The sequence below is a fragment of the Eumetopias jubatus genome, unplaced genomic scaffold, assembly GCF_037043125.1.
Source record: "Eumetopias jubatus isolate StellerSeaLion01/CBP00866 unplaced genomic scaffold, mEumJub1_p1.0 scaffold_5, whole genome shotgun sequence".
In the NCBI taxonomy this organism is placed as follows: domain Eukaryota; kingdom Metazoa; phylum Chordata; class Mammalia; order Carnivora; family Otariidae; genus Eumetopias; species Eumetopias jubatus.
In genome coordinates, this window is record NW_028274811.1 from 77655868 (window position 1) to 77681513 (window position 25646).

Below are 25646 nucleotides of genomic sequence, written 5' to 3' on the forward strand. Positions count from 1 at the left end.
CTTCTCATTTTTACTCTCTTCTAGTAGGACTTGTAGTTTATTTTCATTCCACAATAGTTTTTTTACCTCTTTATACACTCAGTAGGATTTCCAGGCATTGGACTTCCCTTCTGGAAATTGGGTTAAATATTTTAATACCCAGGGTCTTACTCCTTCAAGTCTTCTGACATACTACTCTTACAGTATACTTCACCAGTCCTAGATTAAAACAGAGTTTATTTTGGGCTTAACTCATTGATTAGTATCTTTTTATAAAGACAAATAAAACATATCCATTTTAACAAATTCCCCATAATCATTTTCATTTTACTTGCCTGGAGATAATGAGATAAATTCATTAATATCACCTCCATTTTCAACTTTTTTTCTTTCTTGAATATAAAGTTATTTGTCTATATTTTAGAAAGGTTTACTATGTGTTTTAACTCTCAGATATACTTAATTTTATTCCAATGCATTTATCTTTCAGATAGTTTTGATGGAAGGGAGCACAGCTGCCTATATGCATTGATTTTTTCATTAAAATGTTTAAAAAATTAAAGAGAAAGCTAGTGTCATACAAAAATATATTACACAGAAAACTAAAACCAAATACCCAAAAACTGTCCAACAAAGGATAGTAAAACAGAGGTTAAAAAAATTGATTTCACAATTTTCTTATATTTATCACTTCACAAATACACCAAGACCATGTTAACTTAAGAAAACCTACAGTCAGACATCCAATAGTTAATACTTTTTTTCACTCTCTGACATCTGAGTGTGACTGATCTTTTTTGTCCAGCGCCATGCACATAAAAGGTATATATCTTTAGGTAATATTTTTAGCAGAGGGTTTCCATTTTTCTACTTCAAGAATTCCAAATATACATCCCTAATGACACTAGTATCTTATCATTGATCAAAAATTTTCCCCCATAATCATGTTAACAACATCACCTTAAATGTAAGCCTTGTTGATTCTTCCCTCAACAAATTTTTCAATGCCCTGAAAATAATAAGATTTAAAAATCTGTTTCTTATCATACTTTCTTTCACACACTAATTTTAGCATCATTGATAAATCTTGGCTGCAATATTGATTTCTCTTTAGACGCTTGCCTAATGGTAATTTTCTTTTTCTCCTGTCCCTACCACATGCTACTCCTCCTCCGTTTATTTAATGTTTAATTACTCATTTTTAAAAGAAAGGTTGTGAATATTTAGATTAGCCCCCAGCTTATTCATAATTTGCATATCCATAATTTATCATAAACTATCCATAAATTAACATTGTTATTTATTTTTTGTTCACATTGTCTCAAGTTTGGCCGCTGCTTCATGTTGGTGCTTCTCTCTTTTTTTCAATAACTATATATTTTTGACCACTTCATTAATTAGCATCATCAGCTGTTCTAGGCTCATCTTGTACTTTCCCTAACCTCACCCTGAAATGAAAGATTTTTCCAAGGAGCCCTGATATTTTTTTAACTGGCAAATAATACTTAGAAACCAAGGTTTAGACAGTATGTGTGCTCACTAGCGATAGATACTAAGTCCTGTATACTAACATACATACATCTATGTATTTTCTATCCATTTCTGTGTGTGTGTGTGTGTGTGTGTGTGTGTGTAGACCAATAGCTCTAATTCCAATCTATCAATCACCCCAGTGATCATTTTATCCTTCTTCCTTTCCTTATTTGTAATTCTCCTCTGATATTGTAAAACCTGGTTATTATTATGCACAATATATTTACTTACTTTAGTAATACACATAAACAAACATGTACACACATGAAGGTGTTTCAGAATCACAAATAAATCCCCCCATAAGAAACAAATGTATTAACTAGAGTAAAATATCTGTGTATATTTGTTTAATCTTAAACCTTAAAATATATAAAGGACTGTTTTCCAAAATTATATAGGTTAGTTCTTCCCAACCCTCTTCACTATGTTTTGTCATTCACTTATAATACAATTAAGTTCCTTTGTTACTGTGTGTGTTCAATCCTGAATAGATCCATTTCCTCATCCTTCTTGGTTCTAATTATTTACACATGTAGGGTAGGAGGATATGGAAAACATGAGTATGGTTCTAACAATAAATAACTGCTATGCAAGTGGGATATATGTAAGTTGCATTATAGATTCTTTAGGTAATGGTATACATAGTTTGTTTAATATTACCAAATTTCCCTCCAGAAGAGGTGTATCAAATTGCATTCCTACCAGAAATGTATGAGTATGCTTGTTTGTTTCCTTACCACCTCATAAATGCCACAGTTTCAAATTTTTACCAATCTGATAGGTGAGAGAGTTTGAGATTTTTCCTTTTAAGTACCATTTCTATATCTTTTTGTGTGTGTGTGTGAATTTCCTGTTTCTTGTCTTTTTTTTTTCCATTTTCCTTTTTTTGGATTTTGTTCCTATGCCTATCAGTTTTTAAGATTTTCTTATATATTAGAGGTTTGAAGACTTCCAGTTAATATTCTAATTATTTTCTTCCATTTTTCAGCTTTTGATTTTGTTTTTGGTATTATCTGCAATGCAATTTACTTAAAGAAGTAAATTATATCAATCAATCTTTTATTGTCCTTGAATATTGAGTAAGAGCTCAAAATCCTTTACCTACACCAATGTTAAAGAGAAACTCACCACTCATGCTAAGTGGTACCTGCATGATTTAATGTTTTTACCTTAGATCCCTAATCCATTTGCAGTTTCTCCTTTGTGTGGTATGAGATATGGATCACATATAATTCACTGAAGAATAGATTTTTTGCTCCAACAATATGAGATTTCACCTATATGATATCCAAAATCTCCATGTATTTTGGTCTATTTCTGGGCTTTTTACTTAAATCTAATAAATTTCCTTTATATCACTACTTAATTTTCAATTGTAGAGACTTTGTAAGCATGTTTTAATATCTCGTAGGTCTAGTTCCTCTACGTAGTTTTTCTGAGTGCTTTCCTATCTATTCTTTCATGCTTGTTTTCTTATATGAAATTTAGTGTCAACTTGTTCAACCCCATAAAAAATGAGGTATATTTCTGAGGATTAAGTTTAATTTATAAGTTAATATGGAGAGAACTGATACCTTTACAATGTTGACTTATCCTACCTATGAAACAGGAATGTCTTTCCATTTTCTCAGTCTATTTTTATGTCTTTTGGGAGTATTTTATAAATTCCTTCATAAATGTTTGAACATTTCCTCTTAAGTTTATTCCTACATGTTTAATCATCTTCATTGCTATTGTTAATGGAGATCGCTTCCGTATAATGTAGCTTCTTATTAGTTTTGTATATGAAAGCTATTGATTATTACATTAGTTTGCTAGAGCTGCTTTGTAGTACACAAACAGAAAAAGAGCTGATATCCAAGATCTATAAAGAACTTCTCAAACTCAACACTCAAAAAACAAATAACCCAGTCCAAAAATGGGCAGAAGACATGAACAGACACATCTCCAAATAAAACATACAAATGGCTAACAGACACATGAAAAAATGTTCAACATCACTAGCCATCAGGGAAATACAAATCAAAACCAAAATGAGATAACACTTTACACCAGTTAGAATGGCAAAAATTAACAAAACAGGAAACAAATGTAGGTGAGGATGCAGAGAAAGGAGAACCCTTTTACACTGTTGGTGGGAATGCAAGCTGGTACAGCCACTCTGGAAAACAGTATGGAGGTTCCTCTAGATATTAAAAATAGAGCTACCCTATGACCCAGCCATTGCACTCCTAGGTGTTTACCCCAAAGATACAGATGTAGTGAAATGAAGAAGCACCTGCACCCCAGTGTTCATAGCAGCAATGTCCACAATAACCAAACTGTGGAAGGAGCCAAGATGCCCTTCAACAGATAAATGGATAAAGAAGATGTGGTCCATATATACAATAGAATATGACTCAGCCATCAGAAAGGATGAATACCCCCCATTTACATCGACATGGATGGAACTGGAGGGGATTATGCTAAGTGAAATAAGTCAAGCAGAGAAAGACAATTATCATATGGTTTCAGTCATATGTAGAATATAAGCAATAGCACAGAGGACCACAGAGTAAGGGAGGGAAAACTGAATGGGAAGAAAGCAGAGAGGGAGACAAACCATGAGAGACTCTAGACTCCAAGAAACAAACCGAGGGTTGCAGAAGGGGGTGGGGGGGGGTGGCGTAACTGGGTGATGGGTATTAAGGAGGGCATGTGTGGTGATGAGCACTGGGTGTTATATGCAACTAATGAATCGTTGAACACACATCAAAAACTAATGATGCACTATATATTGGCTAACTGACCATAATAAACGAAAAGAAAAAAGAAGATCAATATCCAATGATCTTGCCTATATGTACTACAAACAAAACAAAAACAGTTGCAAACCAAACATACCAACTGATTCCACTTGTAAAGACACGCCTGCACAGGCAGAGACACAGATACATCTGCATTACCTGGAGAAAGACAAGAAGGACCTGCCCAAGCTGTGTTCACACTGGGTGGCCCAGAGAAGGGCAGGAGAACTCTTCTGTCTAACTTTATGTAATCATAGGTACCATCTCAGAATTGGAATTATAAGACGTTTTATTTTTTTATGTTTTCCTACACTTTTCAAATAAATGTTAAAAAAAAAGGAACAAAAACTGAATGGTTTAAACAAAATAATTGTCTCAGAGTTCTGGACTAGAAGCCCAAGATCAAGGTATCTTCAGGGTTGGCTCCTTCTGAGGCTGCTGAGGTAAAATGTATTGTATGCCTCTCCCTTATACTGAGAAATTTATTATTTTTATGTTTAAAATTAGAGGAAGCATCATAGGATTTTTAACAAAGGTAGTAAAATAAGAATTGCTTTTTAGAGAATTAAAAAGAGGAATTAAAGTTTGTAGGCAGAGGGAACAATTAGGAGATTACAGCTTCCAAGTGAAATAGAATGAGTATTTGTAGGTAATATATTCTAGCAGCTCTTACGAAAAAAATAAAAGAAACCTTGTTTGCAGATTGGGTGGGAGAAGAAATCTGAAGTAATCCTTGGATAACAACCTGGGTGCTCTAAGAACAATCAGTGTAGCTTACAAGGTTAATTAGTCTGGGGGTAAATGGTAATGAGTCTAGTTTTGTCCATTAGTTCAATATTTAGTTGAAAAGAAGGTTGTGTATGGTTTTTCAAAGAGGTGGCATAAAATAAAAAGAAAATAAAAGAAAGCCTAGAAAAGAGGTCTGAGAAGCAGACACTGATGTTTAAGATTTAAGGAGTAAAGGGCTCCAGGAAATGACACGGATAGAGGGAAAGAATGATTTCCAAACAAGTTCCACAGTAATGGTCAGAAATAATGAACAAATGAAAGACAAAAAGTTCCACTGGACTTTATGATATATTACAAAATATTTAAGTTGAAATGGTGAAAAACCTGTACTACTGGGGATCTAAAAGTTGAATGATGACTACTGAGGAAATTATAAGGTGAGATAGTGGAGACACTGATTGTCTGCCTTTTAAAGAAACTTAGCATTTGTGGGAAGGGAAAGCAGTAGTCAGAGAGACTCAAGTATTAAGGAAGGAGTGATATTTTATAACTAAAAGAAAACTGAACAATTTAGGGGCACCTGGGTGGCTCAGTTGGTTAAGCGACTGCCTTCAGCTCAGGTCATGATCCTGGAGTCCCGGGATTGAGTCCCACATCGGGCTCCCTGTCAGCGGGGAGTCTGCTTCCCCCTCTGACCCTTCCCCTTCTCATGTGCTCTCTCTCTCTCCCTCAAATAAATAAAATCTTAAAAAAAAAAAGAAAACTGAACAATTTAATCAAATGAGTAAAAGGATCTAAGTTTAAGGTTTCCTGTTGGTTGGTGGTGATTGAAAAGGGTGTTTGTCATGCCCTTTGTAATTTACTACAGTGAAATTCTACATGGAAGTGCATTGTAGTCAAAAGAAGAGAAAAATGGAATCTTCACTAGATGAAAAAAGCATAACATTTTTGGAATAATTTAAATATGCAAATAAATAATTGCTATCAGTTGTGATTTTTTAATAAAATTTAATAAGATTAATATGGAGTAAGACTAATACTTAGTCAAACCACTGACAGGATGAATTAGTACTCAGTTACAAAATATTTCGATTATGCTTTCAAAATTAATGACTCCTAATAGTTTATTTTTAATTTAAATAAATATGTGAAGCAAAAGCTTTTGAATGTGTGATTACTTACACATTCTGCTCCTCCATCTTTAAGAACTTAACTTGAAAAAACAGAAGATTAAAGAAACAAGAGCTAGAGACAGCAGATGGACACACACACACACACACACACACACACAAGGGGAAAGAGGCACAGCTCAGGGCCATGTTACCTTAAAAGAGCCACAATAGAATACTGCAGAACTGGACATAAAATTTTCAAGAATAGTCTTTGGTTGTCATGTACATGCTTTTTATTGTTCTTTCTCCCTCCATCCCTTCCATTCCGCATCCTTCCTATCTCACATTAAAAAAAAAAAAAGTCATTCATTCTGAAAATACACTTGCAATGGCCTGATATTAGAAAATAATCCCTTGTCATGCGTTTGTTGGGAATCTGTATGTTTTCCTAGGAAAAATGTTTATTCAGGTTCTCCGCCCATTTTTTATATAGGATTGATTGCTTTTTTTGGTGTTGAGTTGGGTATTTTATACATTTTGGATATTAATCCCTTAATGCATCTATCATTAGCAAACTTCTCCCATTCAGTAGGTTGCCTTTTTGTTTTGTTAACAGTTTTCTTCACTCTCCAAAAGGTTTTTATTTTGATGAAGTCCCAATAGTGTATTTTTGCTTTTGTTTCCCTTGCCTTAGGAGACAGATCTAGAAAAATGTTGCTATGTCCAATGTCAGAGAAATTACTGCCTGTATTCTCTTTTAGGATTTTTATGGTTTCAGGTCTCACATTTAGATCCTTAATCCATTTTGAGTTTATTTTTGTGTACAGTGAAAGAAAGTGGTCCAGTTTCATTCTTTTGCATGTTGCTGTCCAGTTTTCCCGTTATTTATTGAAGACACTGTCTTTGCCCCATCGTATTTCCTTGCCTCCTTTGTCACAGATTAATTGACCATGTAAGTGTTGGCTTATTTCTCAAAGTTTTGGAGGCTGAAAGTTTGAGGTCAGAGCACCACCATGGTCCAGTGAGGGTCCTCTTTCAGTTTTCACACTTCTTGTGTCCTCAAATGGTAGAGAGGGAAATGGAGATTTCTTCGGCATCTTTTATAAGGGCAATAATCGCATTCACAAGGGCAGAGCCACCTAATCCTCTCCCAAGGGCCCAACTATCTTGGGGGTTAGGTTTCAACATGTGAATTTTGCGGGGGTACATTCGAACCTTGGCATAATTTATATTTTTCTTATTATTTATGTTGAGATAGATTCCATCAGATGTGATTACTTTAATGAGGGAGTACATTATAAATAATGTCATTATGTTGATTGGCCAATTAAGGACTTTGCATAATTTGGAGTATAAAGTATTTCAGACAAAAGCCACTGTGATATAAAAAAATTCTCAACTTGGAAAAATAAAAGTTGAATGATGGGACATAAGAATATAATCAGAACTGAAAGCCACATTATGATTGGTCTCAGATTCTGAAAGTGTATTGTTGCATTGCACACATACACACACACACACACACACACACTCTCTCTCTCTCTCTCTCAAATAAATAAATAAATAAAAGCTTTAAAAAATAATCTACTATGTCCTAAGCTGTGGATAAAGGAATGAAGACGGTATGGTTTTTGCTTTCAAGGGGCTTACAATCTTCAGTATCCTCCCGAGATGGTTATGAGCAAGTGCACAAATAAATTTTGTAAATGTGCTCCATAAGTTGTAAAGTGATAATTAAATGTTTCTTGTCATTAAGGAAACATGTGAGTCGAATGTATAAAGTTTCTTACCCAGAGAAGGTGCTTGATACAGATTAGTTTCCAGCTTCAATTTTATGGTTTTCTAAGTATAATTAAATATTTATTAACAGATTTAACAAATATTTGTTGAACTCAAACTAAGTACCATATAATATTCTAGGAAGAGGACAAGAGGGCTCAATTATGACCCCTTGGATTCTGAGTTCAGTTGGTAGGTGGTTGATGATTCATGCTACTGAGATGAGGAAGAAAGGCACAGATTGAGATCAAAGATTATATATTGCCTTATTATGATGCTTGAGTTACCTACTTGACAACAAAGTAAAGAAGTTAAGATGTTAATGGACATTTTGTTACGTATTTGAGCACACTGGAAAAATCTCTGTTAGAAATATAAATAAGTGTATGCATAGGAATATGATATGTGTGAAGGGAGAGTCTGAAAACATGAACCATACATATACAAAGTTTTGCTGTTATGGAAAGCAAAGAAATGGAATGATGTCTGGATATTTAATTGCTGTCAAGGGGAGATTTAAAGTTTTTGCATATAAAAAAAGTCTCCCAAATGACTTTCAGAGAATTTCCCAAGCATCTGTTTACTGTAGTCAGTGTTGTTTTTCTTTGTTAATATAGTTGAAGCAATGCATAAAATGCTTATTAGCAAATGCTCATAAATAATGTAAAAGTATTTGACTACAAATATTGTATGGATCAATCAATACTCCAGCTGAAACAAATTATCCTAGATTAGCATCTGATTGTCTTGGTTTTTCTAAACTGCTACCTTAAATTTTAATGGACTCTGGAAATGAAATAGTTTAGAAATAAAAGAAACAGGTAGATTTTAACTGTATGTTTTTCCTTATTACTTCTCTCTTCCTTTAGTATCTGTGACCACCATCTGCTCAGCTTCATATTACATTTATCTGTTTTCCCTTTTAATCTGACTCAAAATTCAATTATGATCTCACCTTAATTAAAATAGCAAGAACTTTATGAACATTATCATTAATGCTAAATGGTGATTTTTCTTGGTGCATACATATTTCATTTGAAAATGACCACAGATACTCCAAAAGTAGTTGCTCTATAAAGAAATATATTCACAAAGAAAAACAGAATATACTGAATCCTATCTAAGAACCCGAACTAATTACTATTGGTTGAATTTAAAACGTAATTATATGGCAGATGCAGGCAGGATAGTAGTTGTTCATCTATTTTGCATACACTTCTTCTTTTGCTGTGTGATACCTTTAGGGTAGCCAATCATCCAGGTTGTCTGAGGACTGGGGTTTGAGCACTAAAAGCCTGATCCAGGAAATCTCTCAGTTTTAGGCAAACTGTGGCCCCTGATCACCACACATTCTACAGAGCACTTTTATAGAAAAAAAAAAATACAAATGGCTAACAAATATTTTAAAGACTCTATTTAAACACTAGTCATCTATTCAGTATATTACAGTTATGTACATTTTGAGAAAAACAGTTTATGACATCTATGTAAACCTTCAAACCTGTTTTTAAGAAGTGCGTTGGCTCAAAGAAAGTAATTACTGCTTTATAACAAAGATGTATGATACAGTCAGGTGATTTTATTTTTCTAACCTACTGTCTCTAAACCTAGGCTGAGTCAATATTTCTCAATTTGTTTTCAACTTTAAGGCTTTTGCAACTAATGCAACACAAGAGTGCAAACCACAAAGAAACAAACTTCTGAAATTTTAAAATTTGGAGTGTTTAGAGAAGGAGTACATGCTATAGACATCATTCCGAAGACACAAAAAAGCTTTTTTTCAGATTACAAAAGAAGCAGGAAATTCCACCACGGTTGCAGAAATGTTACTTACATCTTTCCTCAACATCATCTCTAATGCGATTATAAATATTCAAGTATTTGCCAATACTCAGCATTACAGTCTTGATTCTCACTTCTGACAAAGATCACCTTTCACAATATAGTGAATTTCAATAAAACCCCAGGACATGTCAATGAAAGGGGAAAAAGTAATGATAAGCAAAAAGCTTAAATGAGACCTTTTCTAAAATTTTGGAGACAGGCAATAGCACAAAGATAATTAATCTGGTTTTTGGAGATATCACCAGACTGAAAATTATTAAAGAAAGGAAAAATCTTACTGCAGCAACACTCGGAGGATTGTTCCATCTGTCTTTCAGGGAAAACCACATTACCAAACATACTATAAAGCATTCCGACTGGGCCCAAATAAAAATTCAAGATTGTCAAAATTCCATCGCTGTATACAAAACTTATCTAAAGCAATCAAGTAAGCTACAAAACCAAAGCACTCCAAATACTAATTCTAAATTCAATCTCTGCGGCACTACCTACCTTGTACTTCAGCTAACAGTGCTTTCCTCATTCTGCTCCTACTATACTGGCTCCAACTACCCTTCTGTCTAGCCAGCCTTCCTCCAATGTCTGCTAACCATCTTGATATTTCCCTCACTCCTGTGCTAAATGACATGTTCTGAAATTTTAGTATGACCACTTTATAATTTACCATTACTCTTATACATTATACATGTATACAATTATACATATGTATATCATCAGCTTATAATAATAACAATAATAATAACTACCTTTTATTGAGTACTTTTTAAATATCAGGCACTGTGCTAAACACTTACATTTATTATTTTATTAAAAAGAACCCTTCATGGGCGCCTAGGTGGCTCAGATGGTTAAGTGTCTGCGTTCGGCTCACATCATGATCTCCAGGTTCTGGCTAACCACATCAGGGTTCTGGCTAAGCAAGGAATCTGCTTCTTCCTCTCCCTCTGCCTCTCCCCCACCTCGTGCTCTCTCTCAAATGAATAAATAAAATCTTTAAAAAAAAGAACACTTCAAGGCAGTTTTTACTATATGTTCTATTTTACATATGAGAAGACCAGAGGCTCAGATAAATAGTTACTTGCCTCATTCAGCAAACTAAAAATGGTGGGGCACCTGGGTGGCTCTGGCACTTAAGCATCCAACTCTTGATTTTGGCTCAGGTCATGATCGCAGGGTCATGAGATGGAGCCCTAGATTGGGCTCTGTGCTGGGTGTGGAGCCTGCTTAAGTTTCTATCTCTCCCTCCCACTTTACCCCTCCTTCCCTCTCTGTCTCTCTCTCTAAAAAAAAAAAAAAAGAAAGAAAAAGAAGAAAGAAAAAAAAACCCTTAAAAAGGAATACTACAAATGGTAAATTAGAAGCTGTAAAATAAGATTTTACTATGTGAGACTAAATATACATAGTTTTTCACTTTCTTACTCAAAGAAAACATTCCATACAGGTTTCTTTGGGTGATTTTTAAAGATCCACTATCCAAAAATTAGAAAGTGCAGCAGGACTAGAATACCAGTCTACCTACTTGCCAGTCTTTTAAGCAAAAGTTTATCCATTTTTTGGACAAACACTACAAAGAAAGTGGTAATTAGAGGAAGATCTAGTTCACAAACTAACTTCAGGGAACCCAGAATCTTCCCAAATAGTGTCCTTAAACTCCTCACAGAAAGAGCTTAAAAGCCTCTCCGCTTGCCCTGGAATAAACAGACTTTTAAAATAATAAACAAATAAGTATCTATGCCTGTATACACATTTTGTGTGTGTACAGAATTAGAAAAAATGATGAGTAGAATTTGAACTAGAAAAACAATAGGTTGATAAGCAGATACGCAGACAGTTAGAAAAATAACTGATTGCTACTAAAAATTGGCAGTGATTATGACATCACACAGTGTGGCAAAATCGATCTCAGGAAAATGGGAAAGGAAGGAAGGGAGAAAGGGAGGGAGGGAGAAGGGAGGGAGAGAGGGAGGAAGGAAGGAAAGAAGGAAGGAAGGAAGAAAGGAGGGAGGGAGGGAGGGAAGGAGGGAGGGACGGAGGGAGGGAAGGAGGGAGGGAGGAAAAGACCTATAAGTCAGAGGGAAAAAAAAAATCACAGTATGCATTTAGGAAGCACTAAAAATGCGGCACTATTAAAAGCATGCTTTGGGTGTTGATTCCTTTTACCATCTAAACTTGACTAAGAATACCAACTGATTTAACTTCAGTTTTTATTCAGTAGGCAATTGGTAGAGTATAAAACTTATGTATAAAATACTTTCATACATGAAAGGAGTAGCTACAGGAAGAGTGTATGTTTCTTTGAGTTCTATTTTCTCACTACCCCTCTGAGAATTTTCAAAGCCCCTTACATTTTGTTATACAGATGATACTACAGTTAGTTATTTTTCTGTCAAGTTTCTGTTACTGTCACAATTCCACACTTGTAACAAAGCACATGTGATTCTAAGTCTTATATATTTTATGGCTTTTTATTGTTTGTGTACATGTTCAATTACCACTGTTTTCTCAAATTTATCCTCTTCCTGCAGTTCTGGCCAGATATATGAGCATTATTTTTCTTCAGTCAGCTAGAGCTGTCTTTGCTTTTTGTCTTGGTATGCACACTTTCAGATTATTCCAGATTATTCCTTCTTAATAGATTTTCATATACACCTCTTCAGTCATTTTCATTCTCTTGTGTGCTTGTCGCTTGTCCGAGCATTCTCCTTGTACTCCACACTCCTTCCCTTTATTGGCTAGTTTTTCTTTGAGGACATTTATTTCCTATCTATAAAATCCATCTATCCTAAAGCCATTTCTAGTTCCCTACCAAACCGAAATCTATTCCATCTCTGCCTCAAGCTAAGTTTTTAGTTTTATGTTCCTCCACGCCTCAGCCTAAATGAGGTACAAGTAGCATAATGAACTCTGACCAAATTTCAAGGATGGCTTATGTGGCAAAGCGAACAGATCCTGCTTCCATTTCATATGGTGACAGCAGCCAGGAGAATCTTCACTAATATAAAATAAAGCAAGTGGGGAAAGAGTCATTGGCATTGAGGCAGTGCTCATAAAAAGAGAAGACTCTGCTGGAGATCATTTCTTGTCTCTTGACAATTACAATGATTACAAAGCATCACAAACAAATATTAAAACCTATTATCAGAGACACAGATTCCAAAACCACCTCTCAAAGGGAAATAGCAATGTGGTTATCACAGCTTACTTCCTTTTATTTTTTCTTTTTGTTTTCAACTTCATAAATCACATTTTAATCTTGCTTCCCGAATCTTCCTAAGATCTCTCTGATACAGGAAGCAAGATTAGAAACACAATTACAAAGATAGTAATGAGAATTACTCTTTCTGGCATTCTCCATGAAACATACCCACAAATAAAAACTACTGGAAAGGCATATAAATAGTGAATCACTGCCACATTCTATCTAACTCTTTAAAGATTGCTAACTGTACCTTTATGAGGATTACAAGGAACAGTTAATCTTTAAGAGCAAAAATTACATAAAAATAATAGCTATTACACATTTCAGGTGTTACTATAATAGTATGCTAAAAGCTTGTTACCACTTAGTATTAACTATGTGAAAATTAATGCAAATTCACAAATAATTATCAAGCATAGATTATTCTAGATACTTGCTCCTGAAGCCACAAGAAATGCATACTACTTTGTACTTACTACTATGTAAGTACTTGGAGACAGACAGCCAAAGTTTTCAAGAATTCACTCTAAATTGTAGGAAAGATTAAAGGTTTCTCAAAGCTTTGTGTATTTTAATTACTTTTAACACATATTTTCGCAGCTTAATATGAGAATCATCTAGCTCATCAACCTAGCTCTTTGTAACACATTGCACAGTGATGGAGACTAAAATATTGTAAGGAAGGACCTTTTACAGCCACAGTGAGAGATGATCCAGGAAGTATGAGTAACTCCTTTGTCAGGTTTTCTATCATTATTCTCATAATGAGAACTAGTTTTTCGTTCCTGGTTCCAAGCAGTATTTACATACCTTGTAATGGTGGCTTCCAACGTATGCTGAGTGTAATAACCTGTGCTCTTCAGAAAGCATCACAGGGCATTAAAAGAGAATTGTCCATGTCAGTTTTAGGACTGAAAGACTTCTCTGATGGCAGGTCTAATCACCACCTGCTACAAGCTCTGGTTGGCAAAAATGATCCTCTGTTGTATCATTAAAGAGCCATGAAGCTACATAAAATCTTCTCACCTTTCTAACAGTGGCCACTTCTGGCTTGTTAAGAGCAGCATCCCTTCAAAAAGATCATTCTGAATTTTGTCACTAAAAGTTTTTACTGACATAAATAAGATATAGCTTGAAAACTGGAACTCATGCTCAATAGTCTCATAATTTTAAAAATCTACCTAAATATTTCTGGCTTGGCTTTAAGTTTGGATGGAGAAATAGTAAAGTATGAATTTGAAAGTGCTTTATTTTTAATTTAAATTCAATAGAGGTAGAATTTAGTGATTCTTCAGTTGTATATAACACCCAGTGCTCATTCCTTCAAGTGCCCTCCTTAATGTCCATCATCCAGTTACCACATCCCCCCACCACGTTCCCCTCCAGCAACCCTCAGTTTGTTTTCTAGAGGTAAATCTCTTATGGTTTGTTTCCTTCTTTGTTTTCATCTTATTTTTCCTTCCTTTCCCCTATGTTCATCTGTGTTGTTTCTTAAATATGAGTGAATTCATATTTGTCTTTGTCTGACTTATTTCGCTTAAAATAATACCCTCCAGCTCCATCCACGTGGTTGCAAAGGGCAAGATTTCATTCTTTTTGATGGCTGACTAGTATTTTATTGTGCTTGTGTGTGTGTGTGTGTGTGTGTGTGTGTGTGTGTGTGTATCACATCTTCTTTATCCACCGAAAGTGCTTTAAACACACCTGAAACTTCATCCCATTTCTGAATAGCATATAGAAAATGGAAGGCTGTATTCCCTAAATGAGACATAAATATTGAGTTTACACACTAATTACTAGACTGGACTATTCATATTATGAATAACTAGAAGGTAGATAGAGTTAATATGTCACACTGTTACTATTTATTATCTTGGAATTTCATATAATTGACTACATATTTCTAAATATTAAGCCCACAAGAAAATAGTTGGTTACTCAGTATAAGGACACATGATTACAATGAGTCCTCGATGTCTGCACACTTCTACCACCTGTGTTTACTTAGTATTTATTCTTTATCTCTTGTTTTAGGCCCTGGTTTTCTAAAAATATTGACATTCTAGGAGCTTCCAGGTGAGGTTTATGGAAAATGATTATGTGAGTAACTTTTCTTAATATGATACATTCTTGTTTAAAAAAATGTGGTCATGTTAGCTGTTGATTTACGTATACAGGCTATTCCTACTTTCTCCTTTTACACTGAAGACTAAGGATGTAAATTTATTTTTTAAATATATTAAACTATTTTTGCTATTGTTCCTCTGATTTTCCCTTAAATTCTTGCTTCCTAATTATCCTCTGAGGTAAGATATAAGTAGATGATGGATAAAATGGAGAGTATAAGATAGAGTTATTATGGGGGGGCAGAGCAAGATGGTGGAGGAGTAGGAGACCTGGATTTCATCTGGTCTCAGGAATTCAGCTGAATAGGGGATCAAACCATTCTGAACACCTACGAACTCAACAGGAGATGGAAGAAGAGAGTAGCAACAACTCTCTGAACAGAGAAGCGACCACTTACTGGAAGGTAGGACGTGCGGAGAAGTAAATCCAAGGCGATATTCGGGAGGATAGACGGCATGGGAGGGGGACTCCGTCAGCCGCTTCTGGCAAGGGATAGTATCTGAAAAGCACAAAATCGGAACTTTTAGAAGTCGGATCCGCTGAGGGATGGCACTCCAGTGGCTAAGCAGGGGGTGGAACCCTCGTGGGACAGTGTGGTCTCAGGACCCTCGGGGTCACAGAAAAACCGGGGTTGCCTGAGTGCAGCAGAGCTCCCAGGTATCGGAGCGGGGAAGCCGGCTGCAGAGACGGAGCCGAGGCGTGGACTCTCAGCTCAGGGTTCCCATAAACTGGAATCAACGGCCCAGTTGGGCCACTGCTCCTCCAGCAGGGACCCAAGAAGCGGCAGAGCTGGGGAGACTCCCCTTCCTCCCTGGGGAGGAGCAGCGTGGGAGCGCACCGCAGGGATCTGCTGGGTTTGGAGACTCCACACGGGGACGGGTGCCAGAGATAGAAATGCTTGGTCACAGGCCAGGTGAGCACAGAGTGTGGCCGGGGACCAGGGAGACGGGAGTGATTGACTGCTTTTCTCTGGGGGCACACTGAGGAGCAGGGCCCCGAGTTCTCAGCTGCTCCGGGTGGAGATTGGGAGGCCACCATTTTCACCCTGGTCCTCCAAAGCTGTACCAGAGCTTGCAGGGAACAAAAGCTCCTGAGAGCAAACCCGAGCAGCTTTCTTAGCCCAGACCGACAAAGGTGGGGCAATTCCACCTCGGCAAAGACATTTGGGAACCACAGCAACAGGCCCCTCCCCTAGAATATAAGCATGAACAGCCAGGAAGCCAAGACCAAGTTTACCGATCAAGGGGAACAGGAGAACTCCAGCGCTCCAAGGGGAATATTGCACATAGAATTCATGGCTTTTTTTTTAACCACGATTCATTAGTTTTTCAAAGTTATTTTTTCTTAACTTTTTTTTTAATTTTTCTTTTTCCCTTTTTCAACCAACATCTTATCAATCCTTTTTTTAAAAAAAATTTTTATTTTTCATTTTAGAGTCATATTTTATCTCTTCATAGTAGTTACCCTTATTTTTGGCATATATATCTAAGTTGTTCTCTCTTTAAAATTTTCAGATACAGTTTCTCCTAACAGATCAAAATATACCCTAAATCACTAGTGTATGGCTTTGTTCTAGTCTCCTGCCTGATCACATTCTTTCCCCTTTTTTTTTTAAATCTTCTTTCTTTTTTCAAACAACTTCTTATCAATTCCTTATATATTTTATAATTTTTATCTTTACACCAATCTTTCATCCCTTCATTGTATCAACCCCTATTTTGTATATATATATATAAGTCTTTCTTCCTTTAAAATTTTAGGAGGCACATTTTTCTAACAGGCGAAAATATACACAAAATCTAGTGTGTGGCACTGATCTATGCACTAGTCTGATCATATCTGATCATATTCTGTTTTTTTTGTATTGTTCTGTTTTTGTTTTTATCTTTTTCTTTTTCTTTTTTTTCCTTTTCTCTTTCTTTTTTCTTTCTTTCCCTTTCTTTTCCCCAGGTTTCAGGTCTTTTCTGATTTGTATAGAGTATATTTGCTGGGGACGTTGGTAACCTTTTAGCATTGTCTTCTCTCAATCATTTATTCTCCTCTGGACAAAATGACAACATGAAAAAAATCACCTCAGCAAAAAGAACAAGAGGTAGTACCGTCTGCCAGGGACTTCCTCAATAAGGACATTAGTACAATGTCGGACATAGAGTCCAGAAACATGACTTTAAATATACTAGGTGGGTTTGAAAAAAGCATGGAAGTTATTAGAGAAACCGTTTCTGGAGAAATAAAATAACTAAAATTTAACCAAGTCGAAATCAAAAAGGCTATTAATGAGGTGCAATCAAAAATTGGGGCACTAACTGCTAGGATAAATGAGGCAGAAGAGAGAATCAGCGATATAGAAGACCAAATGATGGAAAATAAAGAGGCTGAGAAAAAGAGAGAAACAACTACAGGATCACGAGGGCAGAATTCGAGAGATAAGCAATACGATAAGATGAAACAACATTAGAATAACTGGGATCGCAGAAGAAGAAGAAAGAAAGAGAGGGGCAGAAGGTATATTGGAGCAAATAATAGCAGAGCACTTCCCTAATGTGGGGAACGAAACAGGCATCAAAATCCAGGAGGCACAGAGAACCCCTCTCAAAATCAATAAAAATAGGTCAACACCCCGACATCTAATAGTAAAACTTACGAGTCTCAGAGACAAAGAGAAAATCTGAAAGCAGCTCAGGAGAAGAGATATGTAACCTACAATGGTAGAAACATTAGATTGGCAACAGACCTAGCCACAGCGACCTGGCAGGCCAGAAAGGACTGGCATGATATCTTCAGAGCAATAAATGGGAAAAATATGCAGCCAAGAATAATATATCCAGCTAGACTGTCATTGAAAATAGAAGGAGAGATAAAAAGCTTCCAAAACAAACAAAAATTCAAGGAATCTGCAAACACGAACCAACCCTACAAGAAATATTGAAAGGGGTCCTCTAAGCAAAGAGAGAGCCTAAAAGCAGCATAGATCAGAAAGGAACACAACAATATACAGTAACAGTCACCTTACAGGCAATACAATGGCACTAAATTCATATCTTTCAATAGTTACCCTGAATGTAAATGGGATAAATGCACCAATCAAAAGACACAGGCTGTCAGATTGGATTAAATAACAAGACCCATCGATATGCTGTCTGCAAGAGACTCATTTTAGACCAAAGAAACCCCCAGATTGAAAGTGAGGGGGTAGAAAACCATTTACCATGCTAATGGACACCAAAAGAAAGCTGGGTGGCAATCCTTCTATCAGACAAATTAGATTTTAAAACAAAGACTGTAATAAGAGATGAAGAAGGACACTATATCCTACTTAAAAGGTCTATCCAACAAGAAGATCTAACAATTGTAAATATCTATGCCCCTAACATGGGAGCAGCCAATTATATAAGGCTATTAATAACAAAAGCAAAGAAACACATCAAAACAATACAATAATCGTGGGCGACTTTAACACCCCCCTAACTGAAATCGACATATCATCTAAGAAAAGATCAACAAGGAAATAAAGACTTTAAATGACACACTGGACCTAAAGGACTTCAGAGACATATTCAGAACATTCCATCCCAAAGCAACGGAATACACATTCTTCTCTATGCCCCAGGGAACATTCTCCAGAATTGATCACATCCTAGGTCACAAATCAGGTCTCAATTGGTACCAAAAGGTTGGGATCATTCCCGGCATATTTTCAGACCACAGTGCTTTGAAACTAGAACTCAATCACAAGAGGAAAGTTGGGGGTGCCTGCGTGGCTCAGATGGTTAAGCGTCTGCCTTCGGCTCAGATCATGATCCCAGGGTCCTGGGATCGAGTCCCGCATCGGGCTCCCTGCTCCTTGGGAGCCTGCTTCTCCCTCTGCCTCTCTCTCTCTCTCTTGCTCTCTGTCTCTCATAAATAAATAAATAAAATCTTTAAAAAAAAAAACAGAGGAAAGTCGGAAAGAACTCAAACACATGGAGGCTAAAGAGCATCCTAATAAGAATGAAGGAGTCAACCAGGAAATTAAAGAAGAATTTAAAAAATTCAAGAAAACCAATGAAAATGAAAACACAACTGTTCAAAATCATTGGGATACAGCAAAGGCAGGCCTGAGAGGAAAGTATATAGCAATTCAAGCCTTTCTCAAGAAACAAGAAAGGTCTCAAATACACAACCTAACCCTACACCCAAAGGAGCTGGAGAAAGAACAGCAAATAAAGCCTAAACCCAGCAGGAGAAGAGAAAAAATAAAGATCAGAGCAGAAATCAATGAAATAGAAACCAAAAGAACAGTAGAACAGATCAACGAAACTAGGAGCTGGTTCTTTGAAAGAATTAACAAGATTGATAAACCCCTGGCCAGACTTATCAAAAAGAAAAGAGAAATGACCCAAATCAACAAAATCATGAATGAAAGAGGAGAGATCACAACCTACAACAAAGAAATACAAACAATTATAAGAACATATTATGAGCAACTCTATGCCAGCAAATTAGATAACCTGGATTGAATGCACCCATTTAAGATGTAGAGATGTATCAACTACCAAAATTGAACCAGGAAGAAATAGGAAACCTGAATAGACTTATAACCACTAAGGAAATTGAAGCAGTCATCACAAATCTCCCAACAAACAAAAGCCCAGGGCCAGGTGGCTTCCCAGGGGAATTCTATCAGACATTTAAAGAAGAATTAATACCTATTCTCTTGAAACTGTTCCAAAAAATAGAAAAGGAAGGAAAACTTCCAAACTCCTTTTATGAGGCCACCATTACCTTGATCCCAAAACCAGACAAAGACCCCATCAAAAAGGAGAATTACAGACCAATATCCTTGATGAACATGGATGCAAAAATTTTCACCAAAACACTAGGCAATAGGATCCAACAGTACATTAAAAGGATTATTCACCATGACCAAGTGGGATTTATCCCTGGGCTGCAAGGCCTGTTCAACATACGCAAATCGATCAACGTGATACAATACATTAACAAAAGAAAGAACAAGAATCATATGATCCTCTCAATAGATGCAGAAAAAGCATTTGACAAAGTACAGCATCCTTTCTTGATCAAAACTCTTCAGAGTATAGGGATAGATGGTACATACTTTAATATCATAAAAGCCATCTACAAAAAACCTACAGCGAATATCATTCTCATTTGGAAAACCTGAGAGCTTTTCCCCTAAGGTCAGGAACGCAGCAGGGATGTCCACTCTCACCACTGCTATTCAACATAGTATTAGAAGTCCTAGCCACAGCAATCAGACAACAAAAAGAAATCAAAGGCATCCAAATCGGCAAAGAGGAAGTCAAACTCTCACTCTTTGCAGATGATATAATACTGTATGTGGAAAACCCAAAAGACTCCACCCCAAAACTGCTAGAACTCATACAGGAATTCAGTCAAGTGGCAGGATATAAAATCAATGCACAGAAATCAGTGGCGTTCCTATACACCAACAAGACAGAAGAGAGACAAATCAAGGAGTTGATCCCATTTACAATTGCACCCAAAACCATAAGATACCTAGGAATAAATCTAACCAAAAGGCAAAGGATCTGTACTCAGAAAACTATAAAATACTCATGAAAGAAATTCAGGAAGACACAAAGAAATGGAAAAACATTCCATGCTCATAGATTGGAAGAACAAACATTGTGAAGATGTCAATGCTACCTAGAGCAATCTACACATTCACTGCAATCCCCATCAAAATACCATCCACTTTTTTCAAAGAAATGGAACAAATAATCCTAAAATTTGTATGGAACCAGAAGAGACCCCGAATAGCCAGAGGAATATTGAAAAAGAAAAGCAAAGCTGGCGCCATCACAATTCCGGACTTCCCGCTCTATTACAAAGTTGTCATCATCAAGACAGTATGGTACTGGCACAAAAACAGACACATAGATCAATGGAACAGAATAGAGAGCCCAGAAATGGACCCTCAACTCTATGGTCAACTCATCTTTGACAAAGCAGGAAAGAATGTCCAATGGAAAAGTGACAGTCTCTTCAAATAATGGTGTTGGGAAAATTGGACAGTCACATGCAGAAGAATGAAACTGGACCATTTCCTTACACCACACACAAAAATAGACTTCAAACGGTTGAAAGACCTAAATGTGAGACAGGAGTCCATCAAAATCCTAAAGGAGAACACAGGTAGCAAACTCTTCACCCTCAGCTGCAGCAAATTATGCCTAGAAACATCGCCAAAGGCAAGGGAAGCCAGGGCAAAAATGAACTATTGGGATTTCATCAAGATAAAAAGCTTTTGCACAGCAAAAGAAACAGTCCACAAAATCAAAAGACAACTGACAGAATGGGAGAAAATATTTGCAAATGACATATCAGATAAAGGGCTAGTATCCAAAATCTATAAAGAACTTATCAAACTCAACACCCAAAGAACAAATAATCCAATCAAGAAATGGGCAGAAGACATGAACAGGCATTTTTCTAAAGAAGACATGCAAATGGCCAACAGACACATGAAAAAGTGCTCAACATCATTCGGCATCAGGGAAATCCAAATCAAAACCTCAATGAGATACCACCTCACACCAGTCAGAATGGCTAAAATCAACAAGTCAGGAAACGACAGATGTTGGCGGGGATGTGGAGAAAGGGGAACCCTCCTACACTGTTGGTGGGAATGCAAGCTGGTGCAACTCCTCTGGAAAACATTATGGAGGTTCCTCAAACAGTTTAAAATAGAGCTACCATACGATCCAGCAATTGCACTACTGGGTATTAACCCCAAAGATACAAATGTAGAGATCCGAAGGGGTATGTGCACCCCAATGTTTATAGTATCAATGTCCACAATAGCCAAACTGTGGAAAGAGCCAAGATGTCCATCGACAGATGAATGGATAAAGAAGAAGTGGTATATATACCCAATGGAATATTATGCAGCCATCAAAAGGAATGAGATCTTGCCATTTGCAACGACGTGGATGGAACTGGAGGGTGTTATGCTGAGTGAAATAAGTCAATCAGAGAAAGACATGTATCATATGACCTCACTGATATGAGGAATTCTTAATCTCAGGAAACAAACTGAGTGTTGCTGGAGTGGTGGGGGGTGGGAGGGACGGGGTGGCTGGGTGATAGACATTGGGTAGGGTATGTGCTATGGTGAGCTCCCTGAATTGTGCAAGACTTTTGAATCACAGATCTGTACTTCTGAATCAAATAATGCAACATATGTTTAGAAAAATGAAAAAGAAGAAGATAGGAGGGGAAGAATGAAGGGGAGTAAATTGGAGGGGAGACGAACCATGAGAGAAGATGGACTCTGAAAAACAAACTGAGGGTTCTAGAGGGGAGGAGGGTGGGGGGATGGATTAGCCTGGTGATGGGTATTAAAGAGGGCACGTTCTGCATGGAGCACTGGGTGTTATGCACAAACAATGAATCATGGAACACTACATCAAAAACAAATGATGTAATGTATGGTGATTAACATAACAATAAAAATTTTTAAAAAAGCGTTATTATGCCTCCCAAATCAAACATATTTTTTAAAGTGCATTGATATATGCATTTATTTTCCTTTCTCCACCCAAATGTTCTTATTTATTGTTTATATTTGACAAATTCTTCAGAGATTTTTCTCAGAATGATGCATTCAGGAATGTTCTACATATTGGAATAGGACCTTAAATCAAGATTAAGCATATCAATAACTGTCTAAACTTGGTTTGGATCTCAGCATTCTCGACTTCAAATCCTTTCTTTAACTGCCTGGTGCATGACTTTTGAGAAGTTGTTTATATATATATACACACATATATATATATATATATATACCTTTTTATATAGATATAAAATATCTATATAAACATTATACATATAATGAAAGAAAAAGATATAGTATTTCATTATTCTGCAATTTGTATTACAGAACTTTCTTGTCCTAATATTATTTTATCACATACAAAGTTAACACCCTCTTGTTAGTAGATACATCTTGCTGGAGGATAAGCAGAAATGTGCATATTCCTCTCTAAGTTGAGTTTGGCTAAAATAATGATTTAGTAGAGTGTCAATGAAGAATTAATTTTCAAAGAGCTTGTCTTCATGGTTTAATTCTTAAATAATATTAGTCCCATTGTGACTTGATTGTAAAATTACTTGAAGTGAATTGTGTAAATGATTGCTTGAAATAATTGTGTCCACTGACATGCCGCCTGAGAAAATTGAAAATACCTTCATTTGGATTTGAAGTGTAACTTTTTTCCAAAACCACACTTATTCTTCTCAGTATTCTAAAATAAAATGAAGTGCCGTGATTTTCACTAAGTGCTACATCTGAGGAATCATATGAGATGTAAAAGACAACACAAGTTATTTGAAAGCATTCTTAGGAAATTTTTTTAAGATCGCCATGCTGCTGAAGATTGGTAAGTATCCTGAAACAAAGTAAAAAACAAAAACAAAAGCAAACACTAATATAATCAAATAAGACTTCACATGGTTATACCTGCAGTGCTTGTGTGTAGAGGAAGCATACTATTACGTGGCAATCCCCCTAAATCATAAGAGAACAAATGACTAAAATTAACACGTATCAGCTTTTGGGAAATAAAATACAACCTAATTTAGGACTGGGAGCACACTTAAGAGTATGACAAATGTAACCAATCCCTAGAATTCAGAAGTAAACATGTCTTTCCAAGTTGATATGCTTTATTTAGACATAGAAGAGAACCACTATGATTAAATAGAATTGATTTTTTAAGATTTTAATTTCTTCTGAATTAATTATAAAGTGCTTTGTAACTATATGATTATACAACTTACCAAAGGACGTTACTCAAAATAATCCCAATTATACTCATTATATACTTTCCTAAAACATTTGTTTATAACCTAAATGTAAGCTTACTATATAGGACGATTGTCTATCTTTAAAATAAAAATACCTTATTTCTGATTATATAAATAATATATGCTCATTATAAAGCAAAATAAAGTTTACATTATATAGAAAAGCTTAGGGTAAAATGTGACAATTATGTGAAAAACAAGAAATGTCTCACTGCTTCACATCCATTATCAATGACATTTTATGGCCCTACTCTTTCATGTATTTTTAATTTAATTATATATGCATATAAATGCACTACTATCAAAGTTGGTTCGTATAATTTAAATTTGTTTTTTCTTGTGGACAGTTGTGGTAGGCAGAATAAGATGGCCTTCATGATTCTTGCCCTCTGGTATTCACATCTTCTATAATCCCCTCCTCCCCTTGAGTGTGAGCAGGACCATTAAATATGGTGGGATATCCCTTCTGTGATTACAATACAAATCTGCTGACTTTAGGTGAAGCAAAAGAGAGATAATTTGGGTGGGGCTAACCCAATAAAATGAACTTTCTGAAGGAAAGTGAAGCACCAGAGAAACACTATCCTGCCGGCCCCATAGAAAAATCAAACTGCCACCATATTAGGAGCTGTCTGTCAGGACATGTGGCAAGGAAATATGGGCAACAGCTAGGACCTGAGACAGCCCCCAGCTTACAGCCAGAAAAAGGAAGGGATCTTAGTCCTACAGCCATAAGGAACCAAATTCTGTTAATAACCATGCCAGAGCCTTCTAAAAGGACCTCAAGCACCAGAAGGCAGCAAAGCAGCAAGCAAAACCTTGATTGCAACAGAGGACCTAACTCTTACTCAAACTATGAATCACAGAATCTGTGAGATAATAAAATGGTGGTATTTTAGGACATTAAGTTCACAGTGATTTGTTGTGAAGCAAGAAAATGTTAATACAACAGATTTTGACAAGAATTTAATTTTTTATTCTTACTTACTTTGATGCTTACTTATTCTGCCGGTTACAAGTTCAATCTACCCAAAATACCTACAAAATTCATCAAATATCTTTTGAGTTTTTATTTCATTAATTTCAAAGATTATACATTATAAACTATTTATGTGACCTAGGGTAGCAATATTTTTTCCATGAACCCATGTTTTACTTTAATAGTATAATTTCTATAAAAATATTTTTCATAGATTCAGATTTAAAATTTTTAACATAGATAAAACTTCCCTCCAAGAGTTTCTTTTGTTTTTTAACTTAAGTCTTTAATCCATCAAACTATTTTTTAATATGTCTGACTTAATGGTCAAACTATATTTTCTGCCAGAAGACTAAGCACTTGTTCCAGCAACTTTTACTAAATTCATTTCTCCACTAAATTAAATACCAGATAGACATGCATTTTTTTAGTAACACTGCTAAAAAGGTAGAAGAATCTCTCATCAAAATTATAAAGAGATTAAAAACAGTTTTTAAAAGTGTTATACAATCATAAATTATTGACAATTATTGAAAACAGTTATACAATAAATATGGGAGAATTTCTTATAATATCCCATTAATAATTTATGGTCACCATAATTAAAATATTATGTGTCAGTATGTTCTTAATGAGATATAGAGCATTATTGTTTATCACATTTATTTGTTTGAATAATTCTACCTTTGATTATTATATTCACATGTTGTTAACTCTGTGACAAATCTAAGGTTAGTAACATGCAA

At 35.8% G+C, this 25646-nt stretch overlaps 1 pseudogene; it reads right to left on the reverse strand.

Moving 5' to 3' along the window:
* The window catches only part of LOC114200740 (myotilin pseudogene), a 73419-nt pseudogene that overhangs the window by 13808 nt on the left and 33965 nt on the right, over positions 1 to 25646 (reverse strand).